A 17,222-nucleotide genomic window follows, 5' to 3' on the forward strand; every position below is an offset into this window, starting at 1 on the left:
TTTGCAGGAAACATGGAGGGGTCGGTGATGTTGTCGAGGAGTGTCAGCAAATGAGGAGTGATATTATTTCCTGAAACTCCTTGACAATGTCACCGACCCCTCTTAAAAGTTCCTTCAAAACTCTCTCACTGGTTGCTTCTACAACAGAGGGTTTCTTTTTATTACCTGAACCTATATCATCTCAACTGTGTTGATTGACCCTGTATGTGTTGTTACATGAAGATTCAATTAGGATTTTTTTGATTTTGAAAATTGATCGATTCAGTTTTGATCACCACAGATGCTTTTGTCACATGAGGCTATGATGGGTAGATATGCCGTGTTGTTGCAACATGCCCTAATCGTTGTTGGCTGCCGTTCGCGGCTGGTCAAGGTAGCGTTGGGTGTAATCGATGTTTGGATGATGATAATTAGATCGATGTCTCTTAAGGGATATTCAGTCAATGATGTTGATGAGATGCTTCTCACCTGAGACTAAAACTATGCCTGCATGAAACCGTCTCCCCGAATAAGCGAGGTCTGACATTTTCAAATCATTTGAATTACTTTAGCAAATCATTTAGTGTTGATTTTGAAGATGAATGAAAAAGTGAATTTAATGTGCATTTTTATTGTCCTTTCAACAAAAGGCTATGATGATTTTGTAGATCAGAGTAAAATTTGAATGAAGATAGCATTATGGTATGGCAAGGTCGTAGGATGGCAGTTCTTCATGCAACCTCTCTTGCAGCCATGGTGTTGTCATCTTTATGCACAATCTGAGCCTGACAGTCTGACAATATAAATGTTTTGGCTAAACCTGTATCATCTGAAATGTGTTGGCTGACCCTGTATGTATTGTTACATTAAGTTTAAATTAGGATTTTTTTGATTTTGAAAATCGATCGGTTCAGTTTTGATCACCTTAGATGCTTTATTTTATACCTTGACTAATTCTCATGATTTGCTAAATTTTGAAGCCTTACAAGAACATTAATAAGGTATATTCTTTTTGGCATCTTTTTTATATGTTTTTATGTTTGGATTATTCTGTTAAAAATTGTTTGTACTAAACGGGCCAAGATTGATTGTTTGATGCTTAATGGATACAACTGGTCATCCTGGTCGGGTTGGTTATATATCACGCTAGATCTTTCGGGTTGATGGTTGATGAGGACAACTGGTCATTTGGTTTGGATCGTGTATATTATTGGATCATTCAAGTTGATGCTTGATGTGTACAAGTTGTCACCCGGGTCGGGTGTGGTAGGCTTGGTTATATTACGCTGCAACTTTCGGGTTTGATTTATTGATCTTCTGAATTCATTACTTGCTGTTGAATATCAGATTTTTTCGTTTTATTATTTCTTTTAACTTTCAGGATTAATTCAGTTGTATAGCCATCTTAATCTACATCTAGGTTTCATCTGTGATTTTTGTGAAAAGATATGTAAGTCCTTGGAACATTTAATTTTTATTTTATTCATTTACCTTTCATTTCATAGATTTCTTACAATTGTAAATTCAATTCTTTTATATGACTAGATTCATTGTGTGTGACGTTTATTTTGTTCATATTAGGTACAAAGAAGAAACCGAATGATCTCAAATTGTCAAGATGTTCAAGCAACTAGCAAGTGTTTAGATGATATTCATGCTCTTAACCACTTTCTATAACAATTATTACTTAATATGATTTGTGTATTGATGCTGTAAAATTATTTGATTCAAATTTGTGATGAATCATTAGTTCCTTTTAGCACTTGATTTGAAAATATATTTTAGAAAAAAATTATATAATTAGTTGTTATATATGAACAAATGACCTTATGTTTTTTATATAATGTTCTTTATTTTCAACTATATAATACATTCACATTTTATAACATTTGGTTCATATTTTGATAATTTCTTTTTTACTCGACCGGTGTATATTGATTAATCAACAGAATTTTTTTATGTAAAACTACAAGACTATGTATTAATAAACTTTACAGACGTATCATGGAATATTAGATTATATATGAGTTTTAATATGGTTTTGGTTGAAGCCCGCGTATTACGCGGGCATTAACCTAGTTTACCTATATGTTAAAAACAGAATTGAATGAATAGTAAAAAAAATTGAATGAATATAGTAATAAAAATAGAATTGAATGAATAGTAACATCACTAAGGAATGAGCTAGTATCGGGTACAGTATCAAATTTACCCAACCGGGTGTATTTTCGTACCAGTACCGGTACCGAGCCGTACCAGGTATATTCGGTACCGGTACCCACTTTTGGGGATTTAGGTAACCGTATCAATGTACCGGTACCGAGTCGTACCGTACCAGGTATATTCGGTACCGGTTGGTACCGAGCTCATCAAATCCTGTAGCAATGTAGCAATGCAAGTAATTGCACCGTTTAGATTACTTTTCATACACACAGTAAGTAAACTGTATTTCGTTTGAATGAGGTTTTATATACACAACAACTTATTTTGCTTTATTTTTTGTCTTTTTCTGTAATGAATGAATTGTAGCATGTAAAATTAATTTGGATATTTAGATTATTGATGAACAAATCGTATCAAATCCTGTAATCAAATCGATATCGTATCGGTACCAAATTTACTATACCAAATCATTTTCGGTACCAATTTGGTACCCACCTTTTGGCGTTTTCAGAATCGTTACTTGCGATTCGACACCGGTCTAGCACCATACCTGTATTTATTGATTTTTACCTTCAAATACCATACCGTATTGTACCGAGCATTTTCGGTGCCGGTACCTAATTTCCATGATTTTCCGGATCGGTACTTTCGGTACCGTCACCGATACCGGGTTCATCCATATTTTAACGTATTAGCACCGTAAAACTGAACTGAAAACGACCGAATTTCCAACGTGTAGGACGTGTGGGTCCTATTATTATATATTAGGTTATTTAAAATCGTTTTTTTTAGGACAGAGTGACTATGCTTTTCACGATATTTTTATTTATGTTTTGATATTCGGTATCTGCTTGCCGTTACTAACACACGTTTTGCAGTCATTGGGTCCCCGCCGTAACGCGCAGGCAGAAAATCAACTAGTTAAATGCATGTGTCATGGTATTTAATATAACCAAAGATTTTCTCATGTCATCATTGTTTTTTGTTTATTGGGGTATATGAAGTTATATTATTCTGCCTTGTTGTAAAGTTTTCTACGATTCAATATAAATACAGTAAAATAATAGTTACCCATGAATAAGGTTAGAATCTTGGGTAATAAAGAGTTTGAATATAACTGTATCTTTAAAAAAAATCGTACATTACAAATTTGTGTATTACATACTAGTTGAAGATAATATAATATAATGTATAAACGAATACAGTCGTCAAGATATATCTTTTGAAAATCAAGTTTCATGTGACACTTTTAAATTATGTTAAGTTGATTTAAAACCTTTTCATTTCAATTGGGCGTTAGTTTTTTATATAATTTAATAAATGTTAATTCAATTAAAGTGTAGTTAGTTCTTTAAATATTCTTTTGGTACCACATTTTTTTTTTTATTAAAGTTGACTTAGTTCGTTAACATAAACTACAATTTAAAATACATATAAAATTTTTTGGGTAAAGAAAAAAAAATACATATAAAATTGAGAACTAAAACTTGGATTTTTTTTAATATCACCTATTTTTTTTATTGTATTTGTATGATTGAAACAATCTAACTACATTAAATACTTAAAAACTTTTAGAAATCACTCATAAGAAGCAAATATTATCATTATTTTTCCCTTTTTTTAATATGTTAATATATATAAATTTAACTTTGTGAGATTTTGAGACTTAAATATAAGTATTTAAGTAAACAAAAAAATAAGTTTATTTAGTTATTTGGAGACTCAAGACTTAAAAAAATAGTTATTTGGCGGCTTACAGAAATATCTATATTTTAGTAACTAGTTTATAGTCCCGTGTCCTACACGGGTTGAATGATAAGATTGTTTGTATTCAAAAAACATAATAATTAGAAAATTTGAATTATTCTTGATATTGTACATGTTAAAAGTAAGTTTTGATATAAACACATATCACCCTAACATGACGTGTTTAAGCAAATACTTTATATCTATTTGTTACATTAGTAATAAAAATTAGATATACATAAAATATATATTTATATAACAATTAAATTTCTATATTATGTTATGATACGATACGTAAAGAATGTGAAGAAAATTCTTAAATGTCATCCTTATCTTGGGAAATGAGATGAAGTTGAAAAAAAAAACGACGAACACATAAAGGTTTCTTTAAAATTTTGGAATGATAATGAGAAGGCTCTTAAATCTTAATTGAGATAGAGTTGGTGGCTGAAAATGGTGGTGATGGAGATGGATTGTGATGGGTAATGGTATATCTAATTCTAATAAAAAATTTCAGTTATTGTCATATACTATTCTCTTTTTCAATTCATTAATAAAATTATTAATTAATTAAATTTTGTTTGAATTAAAAGATAAATTCATCACAAAATATTTATTTAAAATAATCACTTCACTACATTATTTCTAATATATAAACTCAAATCTGAGTGTTATTATTTTACATATTTTTTGTGATGTTGATATGAAATATTGATGCATATAATTAAAAAGATAACATTTTAATAACGTAACACTATAAAAATAATATTTTAATACTGTAACACCATGTTTCTTAGATAATAGCAATTATTTTTTCTCAAACTTGAGTTACGCAAAACAGATAACATAAACTAAACCATATGTTTATCCATTTTAAAAAATAATAAAATCATAAGTTTTAAAATTATAGATAATTTATATATTTTTAATCATAAATTAGAATTAGATATTAATTAACTAGTATTAAGCCCTTGCGTTGCAGCGATTGTTGTAAGACTGTCAAGTAGTACCAATGCTAGACCACTGTCAGCGACCACCAACACCGGAAAAGCTCGTAAAAACAAATTAAATAAAAATGAAAAAAGATAATGCCGAGGGAAAAGCAGACATGAAATCTTTGAATCACGAACGCTCGTTGCAGAGAAATTAAACCGAAACGTAAAACATAGAAAAAAATAACTAGGTCAATCCAGGAACTGCGCATTGGTCCTTGTTAAACGGAGAAAAATAGATGTGTTGCGACGGGCCAGTCAAACGGGAAAAAATATACGAAAAAAATGTTGAACCCCACACGCACGTTGCGTTGCATTAACTTACAAAATTTAGAATAAAACGAAAAACTAGGGAAAGATGATAAGTATGGTGGACCAAAATTAAAAATAAAAAAAGAGTTGGGATTAAATTGCAAAAGATGAAGAACTTTGGGTTAAAAGTAAGAAAACAAAGGGTCTAAATTGTAAGATTGAAGTTATTTATTAATTTTAGATAAAGATAAGGATAAAAACAAATGATATATCTATATATATTCTAAAGTTTAGTTATATGTTCTATTTTAAAACCAAAATTAATGGTTGTTTTAAATTGGGTTCTTCTTTCTCTCTCTCACTCCACTAAATTAATAGTGGTTGGTGTTTAAGGATTGTTACAACTGCTACCTGCAAAACCCACATTTCCCCCAAATCCCTCCACTCGAAACTGCATCTTCATCTTCTCCAAAATATCTTCAACAATCGATCACATTCAACAATTATTCAACAAATTCATGCTCTGATATTGCAATAATCTTCACAACGATCATCAGGTACACTGTTCTTCACCTTCGTTATGATAATTTTGAAACCCTAGGTTGATTAGCTCATTTTGTTTGTAGTTTGTGTTCTGTAATTGATTGATTTTGTTATTATGCTCATTATATGTAGAGTTCGATCTCTGATTGTTCGTGAATGTTAGTTAATTTGAATCGGAGGTTTAGGTTTTAGAATCTGTTGTTAACCTGACCTAGGGTTTATGTTCTGATGTGGTTTATTAGGTGTTTTTTAAGCAACGTAAGGAGTTTTGTAGGTTTTAGAGATGAGAATTGACTATTTGCCGCTTAGAAGTTGCATGTTGACTTTGATTTGGCTTGAGGGAGTGAGAATTAGAGTTAAGACTTTGTAAATGTCTTTGGTATTAAGTTATTAACTTGAAAAGGATGCTTTTAAACTAGGTGAGGAAACCTGGTACACAACTGTTGAAATCAAATGTTAGCTTGGTTTAAATAGGTGCGCCTTCGCGAGGCGTGTAGTTACGGTCAAAGAAGAAGAAGAAATTATGAAAGGTTTGCTTGATAAATAGGTTGATATGTTAAACAGATGAGAGAGATGTAGCTTATGGTCGTAAATGAAGCTTATTTAGTTTAGTTGTACACAGATGGTACATGATGCACGCCTCATGTAGTTTTATAATTGGTCAAAATTCTAAAAAAAACAAACAAATGGGTTGAACGGGTCAACTTGCGAACCTGCTGGGTTGACAAGAACATGACCCGCAAAAGTAACGTTTCCACAGGTTCGACCCAAATCCGTATGGACCAAGCCCAAAAGTAGCGAGACATCTTGGTGTGGGTCGAATGGGCTGGGGTAGGCTGATAAAGAAAAAATACATGGCAGATTTTTTGATGTATTTTATCTTGATGAGGGACCATTCTTGGTGACTGGATCCGAACCACCGGGGCTATGGTGGCCGAGGCTAAGGTATCGTTTATGTCTGTTTTTCCTAGCCTTTGTCGAATACAATAAATGATTGTGTGGATACTGATTATTTAAGAGAAGCTTTCCTCTTTATATAACTTATCCAACGTTAAAGTTTCAAATGTGATAAAATGTTGAGTATTTTTATAGTATACACAGTTAAGTGGTTTGGTTTAGAATTCGGCATTCAAGTTGCATACACGAGCAATAGCAAAGTCAGAATCTTCGACATTTATGTTTTCCTTCCGCTTCTCATTTGGTACTGTACACTTTTAGCAAGTCAGCAGCCAACCTCTAGCAGAATTTTTAATGGCATTTGGTATTTACAACATCATGTTCTTCTGTTTGTCAATCTACAGGTATTAAGGATGCATGCTGGTTAGTTTTTATGCCCAGGGCCGACCCAAGGGTAAGTGTATCAAAGCATAAGCTTTGGGTACCCGATTTCCAAGGGGCCCCAACTTTCTATATTTTTTTGTATATATTAATTTGGAATTTTGGACCATGTAATCTGTGCTAGGTTTGAAGCGTTCAAAGTTGAAATCTAGAGAGAAGATATTTGATCTTGGTGACACAAATCAATGCGAAAAGGAGGTCGTGCCCATAGTTGACAACTAGGGTCGGATTTGTTATACTGAACATGCCGAATTCGGATTTTCTAATTCAAGAATTCGAATTCTTAAGAGTTATTGAGAGGATATGATATTGGCTAATAAGAATCTATACATAACTTCCCTTTTTTGCAGAAAGATTAGTTGAGTGTACTGCTCTGAAGAGGGCAATTGAAATTGTATATGTTGCAACTCTGCCAAAGCATCAAAGCCTTTCGTATATATGTCAATTATCTTACCTCCTGAACACGTTGATGTTAATGTGCATCCCATAAAGAGAGAGGTAATGTTGTTTCTTGCGTAATTTCTATGCTATTTCATTTTTTATCATCTTTAGATTTTTTATCTTATTAAGTGATGGATAATCCTTTTGACTCCAAAACTCATAACCTATAATATTCATGCAGGTGAGCCTTTTGAACCAGGAGGTCATTGTTGAGAAAATACAGTCAACAATAGAATCGAAGCTAAGAAATTTCAACGACTCGAGCACGTATCAAGAACATGTAGTGAGTAGTCTTTTATTATTACATTTTTAGTTTGTGAATAACTGAATTTATATCAGGTTACATAATATTATATTGATTGTGGTTTTTATTTTATGTGGTGAACAGGCAGTGGATAGCTCTCCATCCAGTAAAGTAGCTGCAAACAAAGCTTCTCCTATAAACATATCAAATCCCGGTATGCAAATTGTTACTCTTTCCTTTTGATTTTTGATGTATATCGCTCTAGCTCTATAACTGTACATGGATCTCTTAATATTCTAACTTCTTTTTGTATTTATTTTAAGGGCCCCAAAAAGTATATGCATATAAAATGGTGCGGACGGATTCACAGGATCCTTCTGGAAGGTTGCATGCCTACATGCAAGTAAGGCCTTCTAGGCAACTTGAAAAAACTGTGGTTTGAATTCTTTGAGGTTATAATAATCATTGAAGTATTTATAGAAAACACTTTTTTTTTTCTCAAATAAACACTCATGGGCTCACACTTGCATGTACTGTCGCCTGACTGCAGGTCTTCAATCTGGCAAAGGAGAAATCCGAAAGAAACTGCTGATCTTACAAGTGTTCAGGAGCTTATCAATGAATTTGAACATGGTTGCCATTCTGGTAAACAGTCAACTCTTCTTCTTTAGTTTTTTTTAAATAATTTACATGTGTTTATAAAAACCAATTCGGATTTGTTATACTGAACATGACAAATTCGGATTTTCTAATTCAAGTATTCTTATTAGCCAATATCATATCCTCTCAATAACTCTTAAGAATTCGAATTCTTGAATTAGAAAATCCAAAAGGCAAAGTAATCTTATTAGCCAAAAGGCAAAGTGGTAACAACTATCCTCGCCATCAATGTGACTTTTCAAATGCTTAAGTAAATTAAATGCAATTAATAGGATTTTTCAATTGCATTGATTATTCTAAGGTTTTTTCTAGGGAGGTGAATGGTCTGAATGTCTATTATATCTCCTTCTCTATTGTTGTAGGTACATATTCAACCTTGCTACTCTACTAACATGTCCAGCTCCCTTAATATGAATACATCGGGAAGTGGTGTTGGCTGCCAGATGGCCCTTGCTGACCTTCGTGAAGGGAGTACCGGCCCCATCACAGTTATGGTTTGCCGAAAGTGGGATGTCACAAGTGTCAATGGACGCTACATGAGCACCGATTATGTCGTCAGTGATAAAAAGGTAAGTCTCACCCTTTTAACCCCCCTTCTGTTTTCTTTTTACCGGTTTCGTTGTTATTGAAATTATGCTGTTTGGTTTGCACAGGGAGGTGTGATGCATTGTACTGCAAGAAATAACATTGCGCACTACTTCTTTGACAAACTCAAAGAGGGCGGGATATATTTACTCAAGGGTTTTACGGTACAGAACACCGATTAATACCGGATTCTGAAAGACAGCCCCTTTGTTATTGGGTTAAATGGTTCCACGATTGTGAAGAAGGTTGACGATGCCAGTGGTTCCTTTACGCGCTACCCGTTCTTACTTGCGACGTTTGAGGACCTCCAACCAACTGAGAGCAAGTTTTTGTAGGTATGGTGAATAATAATATTTCTTAGAAAAAACTTTATAAATTCTTATTACAAGATGTTTTATTTTGATTAAGCAAGTAGATTTAAAGTATGTCAATTTGTCAATTTAAAGTGTGTCAATTTGTCAATATGCAAATGGCCGCCCCATCAAGTCCTTCCGTCACTAACACAATACCGACATTCGTAACGCCTTAAAACACTGTAAAATTACTATTGCTACCAGATATGATCGGTTGATTACTAATGAATGATATAGGAAAACTTATGTATCACTGTGACATCCCACTTTCGGCATAGAAGAATTTATGTAGCGTAATTGATTAACATATATTAATGTTGCTGCTACATTAATCATGTAAACTGATTACTAAATATGACATAGAAGAATTTATGTATTAAAGTAATTGCTATCAAATTAATAACATGTAGTTTTGTGTTGAATCTTACTGTTAAATTACGTGGTGTGGCTGATGAGATGCTGAATATCATTGAGAATATAATTAAATCAGGGTTTTACTATCGTGAACTCGATAGCTTCGCCACAAAGTCCCGCAACTTAGCCTGGTCCCCCCCTCTTTGTGGTCCCATTTTTGAATGGCCCCTGATTGTTGTGTCCTTTTTAAACATTGTGTTGCAGATGTTGTAGGATATGTTACTGAGGTGGGGCCGTAGTCTGTGAAAGCATCGGGTGCTCGCACGGTCGAGTTCAACCTAAGAAATGAACGGTAAGTATCCCATCCTTATTGCCCGTTTGGTCTTTTACTTTTGCTTGGTTAAATCTCACTTTTTAGCCTTTTTATAAATTTCACAGCAAGCGCGGAGTTAGAGTGACGTTGTGGGGTCAGCTGGGTGATGCTATGCTCAAGAAGAAGGAACAAAACCCCGCTGTCTATTCTCTAATCTTGACTTCCATGAGCGCAAAGTTTTACTTAGGCACGGTTGCTTTCCTGATGCGTCTATGATTATGCGTGTTACTTCGAAACCCCTTACCTTCCTTGGCGCAACGCAGGCGCCCTTGGTTTTTCCAGCTCATCGTCAACTATGATCATTGATTCGCCCGAGGTACCCGCCCTCCAAACTTTCAAGACATCCATTAGGTACTGGTACAACCTTGGTCACATACACTTTAATTATCTGTTTTTATGCGTTTGTCGCTCTGGCTGAATATCCAACTATGATTCCCAGCTGTGTTGCCGTTGGAGATACTAGTGATCCAATCACCGAGGATGTGGTCTGTGTTGGTACGCTACAAGAGCTTGTGGACAGGGTCCGTGCCGACAAATCTAAAAAGAAGGTATGTATGCCAACTGGCTGTTGCCATTCGTCTCCACCCTTAACATAACTGAAATCAATCCAAATTTCCAGTTTCTCAACTCATAATTCAGAAATGTGCTTTTTCTAATAACTGATATAACTAACCTGTTTTAACAGAACAATACAGATATTATAACTAATTTAAAACTGAAATGTGAATTATAATTGGTTAGTTTAAAATCATAAACGCCCATCCCCACCAGTTGATGTCGATTTGCTGTATATAAACCACTTTCTATGTGGAATTAGAAAAGAAAAAATAAATCATTAGGTAATTCATTTTAATGGTCTAAATTGTGAGTATGTAAACGCAAAAAGACATAATGAAGGGATTCATTATCAAACTCTCTTTGTGAATATGCCAGTTGGTGGCCAGCCAACCAAGATTAGAAAAGTAGTGTATGAAAAGTCAACATTTCAAGAATTTCCAACCGGTCAAGGAGGGTGGGTGGCAAGTTTATGTTTATTTTTCTCCTTATTTTGAATAAACATTTTATATAATCATACGTAATCACCATCAATTATCATCGGTTAATAATCCTTAAACACCAACCACTATTAATTTAGTGGAGTGAGAGAGAGAAAGAAGAACCCATCTTAAAACAACCACAAATTTTGGTTTTAAAATAGAACTGACTAGAGAAAATTGATACTGAATTGAACCAAAATGAGGCCTTTTAGTACCTGGAATCGACGTCACCTCCAGCAAAGCTGGAATCATTTTAGATTGAGAGGGTTTAGCTTAATACCTGGAAACGTTGGATTTACGGGGTTTGACTTTTACGTAAGGGTTTTGGATTTTAGGTCATACTAGGATATAGATCTGGTCGACAGAACTGTTTGACCTGCCGAGTGTGCGATAATAGGGATTAGCCTCCCCGACGTAACCTACCCATGGACCTACCATGTGTGAAGACACTATCCATACATTCTCCCCACCCACCCCGTTTACCTCGCTAAACTACCCCTATTATTTTGTTCGTTATAGGTCATCCTTTTCCGGAACGTTGTGGAGATTACGTCTATTAGAACCAAGAACAGCTGGTATCTTTTCGCGTGTTCCAGTAGCAGGTGTCATAAGGGGCTGACAAGAGAGGACGGTTACTTCATTTGCAAGGCGTGTGAATCAGACCCTCCAGCTTGATTCATGTACGTACTATGATCATGGTTCTTTTGAAAGCTTTAATTGCAAGAATGTTCTTCCAGACAGAGATGGTTGTGGGTGCGTTGGTTCTTCAACACCTCCTTCGCTCCCTAATAAAGACAATGGGGTAGTGTCGATACCGACACCAGTTAAGCACATTGAAACGACCATAAGGTATATCTCGGTTTATCATTGATTTTGACTTCAAAATAGTTTTGGTAGTTTGCTTCATAGGAGATGTTTCGCCTAGCTTTTTTTAAGCAAGCTTATAGCTTTTTTAAATCGTCTAGAAAAGTTCCCGTTCTTTCCTTCGCAGGACTACTTATACAGATTCGGATTCAGAAGAGAACGTTGGCGATGATCCACATGAAAGGTACACCGTTTGGACACAAACATACACCTTTAGATTTCACTTTTATAGTGTTAAATAAACGAATATCATGACACATATATTCGTATTCGTTCCCTTAATTGAGTGAAAACAAATTATTCATATTCATTTGTTTATTAAATAAACAAGCATAAGAAAACTTTCCTCTGTAACAAAAATATATATATTCCGCCCAATGGTCCACCGTACCTTTTTATTAATTTACAAGCCTATTGGTAGGTGTTTTGTCTGCCTATGTTATATTTTCAATATTTCATTACTAAATGTCAAATTTTTAATATGGAGACTAGCTATCCTTTAGCATTAACTCATGTATCACAGTGTATATAAATGACATGCACCGTTGAAACCTTCTTGTAATACCAAAGTCCATTTAACAGTTTCATTTGACTTTATTCTTAGTTAGGCTCCATACATTAGATAAAAAAATGCATAACCTACCACTTTTTAACGGTCTTGCTTTTGTTAATTCACTGCAGGCAGTCGACTGGTGATGGGATTGGGGATGAGAGTGCCATGCGTTAACTAAAGTTCGGTCCATGTGTTATCCAATAAGACAGGGAGGCGTGCGACAGCTACTACGTTTTTCCATTTATGTTTCATGTTTTTTTATTTTGGAAGACATCTTTTCCCCCTTTTTTTTGGCACACGAGTTATGCTAACAGAACAAATTACGATCCATGGTTTAATAAAGTTTTAGCATGCCTCTTTATATGCGTCTTTGTCTTGCATACACTGCTACTACAGATTACTTACTTTGCTTTTTGGGTTATTATATCTCAACAATTATTATGTGGTTTTACTTTGTTTGATATAATTAAGTTGTTAACATGTTAGTTACAACCCTTCCCCCTGTATTGTTTAACCCGTTATAGCGTGGTCTCAAAAGGCAAAATAAAGACAATAACTATTATGTTAGTTACAACCCTTCCCCCTGTCGTTCCAGAAAAAAACAATAACTATTATGCATGTCGTGCATCGCACGGGTGTTCTCCCTAGTGTATATTAGTTATTAATGTTAATATTAATATTAAAAGAAATTTATTAAATAATTATAAATAAAATTTATGAGGTTGAAGTAAAGAATGCCATGTGGTATTATTTGGAGCCTTTTATTATAAGTTAGATAATATCATTAATATTAATGAATTGATGGAGAAAATGTCATGTGTGATTATGCTTATCCATTTGAAGAAGTAATAAAATCAAAGGTTTTAAAATTATAGATAATTTATATATTTTTTAATTATAAATTAGAATTAGATATTAATTAATTAATAATATCATTAATATTAATGAATTGATGGAGAAAATGCCATGTGGCATTATTGAGAATCTTTTATTAGAATTAGACTAGCGGTAAGACTCGTGTGCAAACACGGGTCGTTTTTAGAGAAAAGAAAAGATCCATATTAGATTTCTCTTTTTCCATTATAGCTTATTTTATCATCACCAGCAGACACACACATTCGGCGGGGATCTGCTATATATATTACAATGGATGAAAGCCCGATGCTTGTTACATTAAGTTGGTGGGTTTCATTAACATTACCTACCCTATCTACCTCTACCTGGTGTATACAAAATATTGTTGTATCAATTCATAAATAACCTATCTTACTAACACCAGCTGCGTTACGAAGATAAGTTGTAGAAATGATGTTTCCCTATTGTATATCTGTGGTACACGATGGTGATAGGCGTTACGGCCTATGTCAGGCTTTGCTTTCAGTTACATAATGTTCCTAGGTTGTAGCCATCCAAAAAGCGGTTCCTAGTGTCATCATTCTTCACGCGCATGACTTGATTCTGCAGCATTAAGGAAAAAGAAACCTTAATATTAAGCAAACATCAATGTCTTAAGAACGCAGCTGTCAACAACTACAGTTGAAACAACAAATCTGGTCTTCATAGTTCACACACGAACCTACACAATTCATTCATGCCTTTCATCAAGTAATCATTTACAACTTGTCCATTCTCTCTAACTTCTATTCTAAGCCTCATCACTGATTTATAATCACTTTTTTTAAACCAAGGCTGAATGCCACAACATGATAGTAAACACTTGATATCATCATACGGTAAGATAAAACGGTTTTAAATGCTTTGACCGGGCATATACTCTCTTGAATTTGCTTATTTAATAAGGAATAAGCACTAAAAAAAGCAAATCCTAAACACCACACTAAGACAGTGAGTACTTATACCTTGCTTTTGAGCCAACTTATTAGAATTCAGTCGAGTATTATTGCAAGCATCTTCCTCACAAATTGCTTCAGATAATTCCAATTGCTCATTAATGTCAACATTTATTTTTCTTGTGCAATTGAGTAGTCTGCGAAATCTTTATCCTGGTTGTACTTACAAATAGTTCATAAAAAGAACCAAAAATAACAGGTTAAGATAACAGGATTACACCTATCCCACTAATTACAAGTCGTTTGAATAACTTTGTACGACTTGGTTAACATTATTCGAATATTAGTCGTACTTTACGAATGATCCGAATAATTTTGCACCGCTTTTTATCACCAACATCACAATCAAAACCATCAATTATCTGACAAACACAAAATCCCCAAATTACAAACCTCAAAATCCTAAGACTTTCAACAATAACCGCCAAATTATCTCTCGTTTTCGTCATTTCGATATAAATTTTACTAAAAACAGACATGACCTAAAGATTAAGTCATTTCCAGCATTTTGCAAGTAACACAAACACATCCAGAAGTCAGCATTTTTAACCAAAGGCAATCTTTGTACTCAAGTTTTGCTACCTGTAATTATCATTGGCTTATTTCATTAATAATTTTATTAATAACTGATAATACAGGTGAATGAAACCGCATCTGTACACTGTGGTTTCTACAGCGAAGACGGAGGCTTTACAATATCAGATGAAGACAAAAGTTACATACCAATATTGGTGTAGTTTTCCATGTTTTGTGGGCTTGATGACTCGACCTTATCAGTCAATTGTGGTTCAGATGTCCTTGAACCGGGAGAAACTGAACCAGAGCTTTGTTCGTCTACCAACTCAGCTTGTTTGCTTCTGGAAGGTTCATCAATAGAAGATTCCGGTGAGCTAGCCGATAAACTGTCATCCAGTCTAAAATGAAATCAAATCAGTTACTAACACTAACCAGACATTAAAATCAATATAACTCGGATGTTTGATATTTTAGAATCAGACTCAGGGTCAGATTCATCCACCTCGATGATCTCATATTCTAGCCAGGTAGCACTCTTTTAGTGGTTTAAAAGTCTGTTTGACCAAAGTCAAACAAGTGTTTTAACGCAACAGTGGTTTCAACCACTGTTTTCTCCACAAAACACTGTTTTAACCCTACAGTGGTTTCAAACAGCTGTTTTCATCCATCTGTTTGACCCAACAATGGTTTCAAAAGTGGTTTCAAAACACTGTTTAAAACTGTTTTAACCCTACAGTGGTTTCAAACAGTTGTTTTCATCCATCTGTTTGACCCATTAGTGGTTTCAAAATACTGTTTTAACCCAACAGTGGTTTCAAACACTGTTTTATTTCTAACATCTGTTTTATAACCCAAAATACTGTGTTTCTAACATTTGAGTTGAACTAAACCAACCCTTACCAGAATACGCCACTTGAATCTGCCGAAACTTCCACTTAGCATTCCCCAAAAACTTCGGATTCGTCGTCCATTTATCTGAATGTTTTGACTATCTTTGATCAACGCATTGCTACTTAACAAATTGTTACAAATTAAAAGAAAACTTCAACCATAGATCAAATTTGCATCAAATTATGAATCATAACACACTTGTGGCTGCCGTAGCCTTGGCTTCGGGAATAGTTCACCTGAAAAATCATAACATAATCATAATCATAACCCTCAACAAATAAAATTTAGTTTAAGTTAAACAGGGGGTTAAATAATATAAATGATATAATTATATGATACGTGAAAAACTGTAATCACCGCCAATCTTTTTTCATCGGTGTTCATGCCAAATAAAGTTGACCGTAACAAAAAATGATCCATCAATTTCCTTATTTTCCTAATCTTGGACTACTGTAAACAAATCCATCAATTTCCGTAAGAAACTTTGTTGTTCACATCATTGATTTATCCATTATAATTAATCAAATAAATAACAGATTGTGGTGTATGCATATGATTATACATCAGTACCAACTGATTTGATCAAAGCATAAAATTTAAGTTCATTAAATTGAAGATCTTCATCATCAGATGTGAAGACACGCTACTTCTGTAAGAACCTGATGGTAAAAAGTTCGGAGTGTCAAAGAATGCGTTATTTTCTTCATGCGGCTCTTCTTCTACATCATCTCCCCTATCATTATCATCCTCTGATTCACCTGGGTTTGCATCGGATAACAAAAAAAGAAAATTACAAGAAGAAAGGTTCTTTGGTGTCACTTTGAAATTAATCATGTAAAAGATTGTTCAAATAATCAAATCTTTGTAATATTAATAACTATTTAACCTATTGAACAAAAGTGGGACACCACTTTGTCTAAAATAGATTAAACAAAAAAAGAAATAATATGAAAGAAAGTTTATTAAATATAAAGGTAAAAGAAAGTGTTTATAATGCTTCTCCGATAGATATTTTAGTATACATACATGCCAAGTAACCCGATAATAAGATTAACGTCAAATGGTATACCTTTCTATTGTCTTCAATATAAGATCTGTAGGAATTAGGTTCACCTTTTGTAAAAAATAATTACAAAATATATAATAACGAGACTCTCGTTATTCGTAGGAAATATCATAGTACAATAACATGGTACGAAAGTGCGAATATAGTATAGATTTTTAAAACAAAAACTGGGTTTTTTTAAAGTTAGCCGTTTGACCATGGTTATTTTGACCAAAGTCCACTCCTCATGCGGCGCTTTGTGGTAGCACCACCAGTCAAAAAAGGCCCAAAACACCCGAGGGTACAGTGTTCCCCCACGTTTTTAAGACGCTTTGAGAGAGGTTTGCGCCCCACCACATGTGGTCTCACAAAACTTCAAATCTATGGACGTGTGGTTTCTCAATCCTCTTCAAAAGACGTCACAGTTTTCAAATTTTTTTATT

General features: G+C 34.0%; 1 long non-coding RNA gene and 1 pseudogene across 1 annotated transcript; one reads left to right on the forward strand and one right to left on the reverse strand.

Annotated features, from left to right (window-relative positions):
* The first annotated feature begins 7,356 nt into the window (after positions 1-7,356).
* On the forward strand, positions 7,357-8,369 carry LOC110892996 (annotated as a pseudogene).
* Positions 8,370-13,565: 5,196 nt separating this feature from the next.
* Positions 13,566-16,598, reverse strand: LOC110895154. Its single transcript, XR_004875202.1, has 5 exons — positions 16,394-16,598; positions 15,744-15,970; positions 15,051-15,241; positions 14,337-14,480; positions 13,566-13,935 (listed from the first exon to the last, which is right to left on the reverse strand). It is a non-coding gene; the product is annotated as an uncharacterized LOC110895154 (long non-coding RNA).
* Between the last annotated feature and the right edge of the window lie 624 nt (positions 16,599-17,222).

This window comes from Helianthus annuus, chromosome 12 (genome assembly GCF_002127325.2).
Source record: "Helianthus annuus cultivar XRQ/B chromosome 12, HanXRQr2.0-SUNRISE, whole genome shotgun sequence".
NCBI classification, from domain to species: domain Eukaryota; kingdom Viridiplantae; phylum Streptophyta; class Magnoliopsida; order Asterales; family Asteraceae; genus Helianthus; species Helianthus annuus.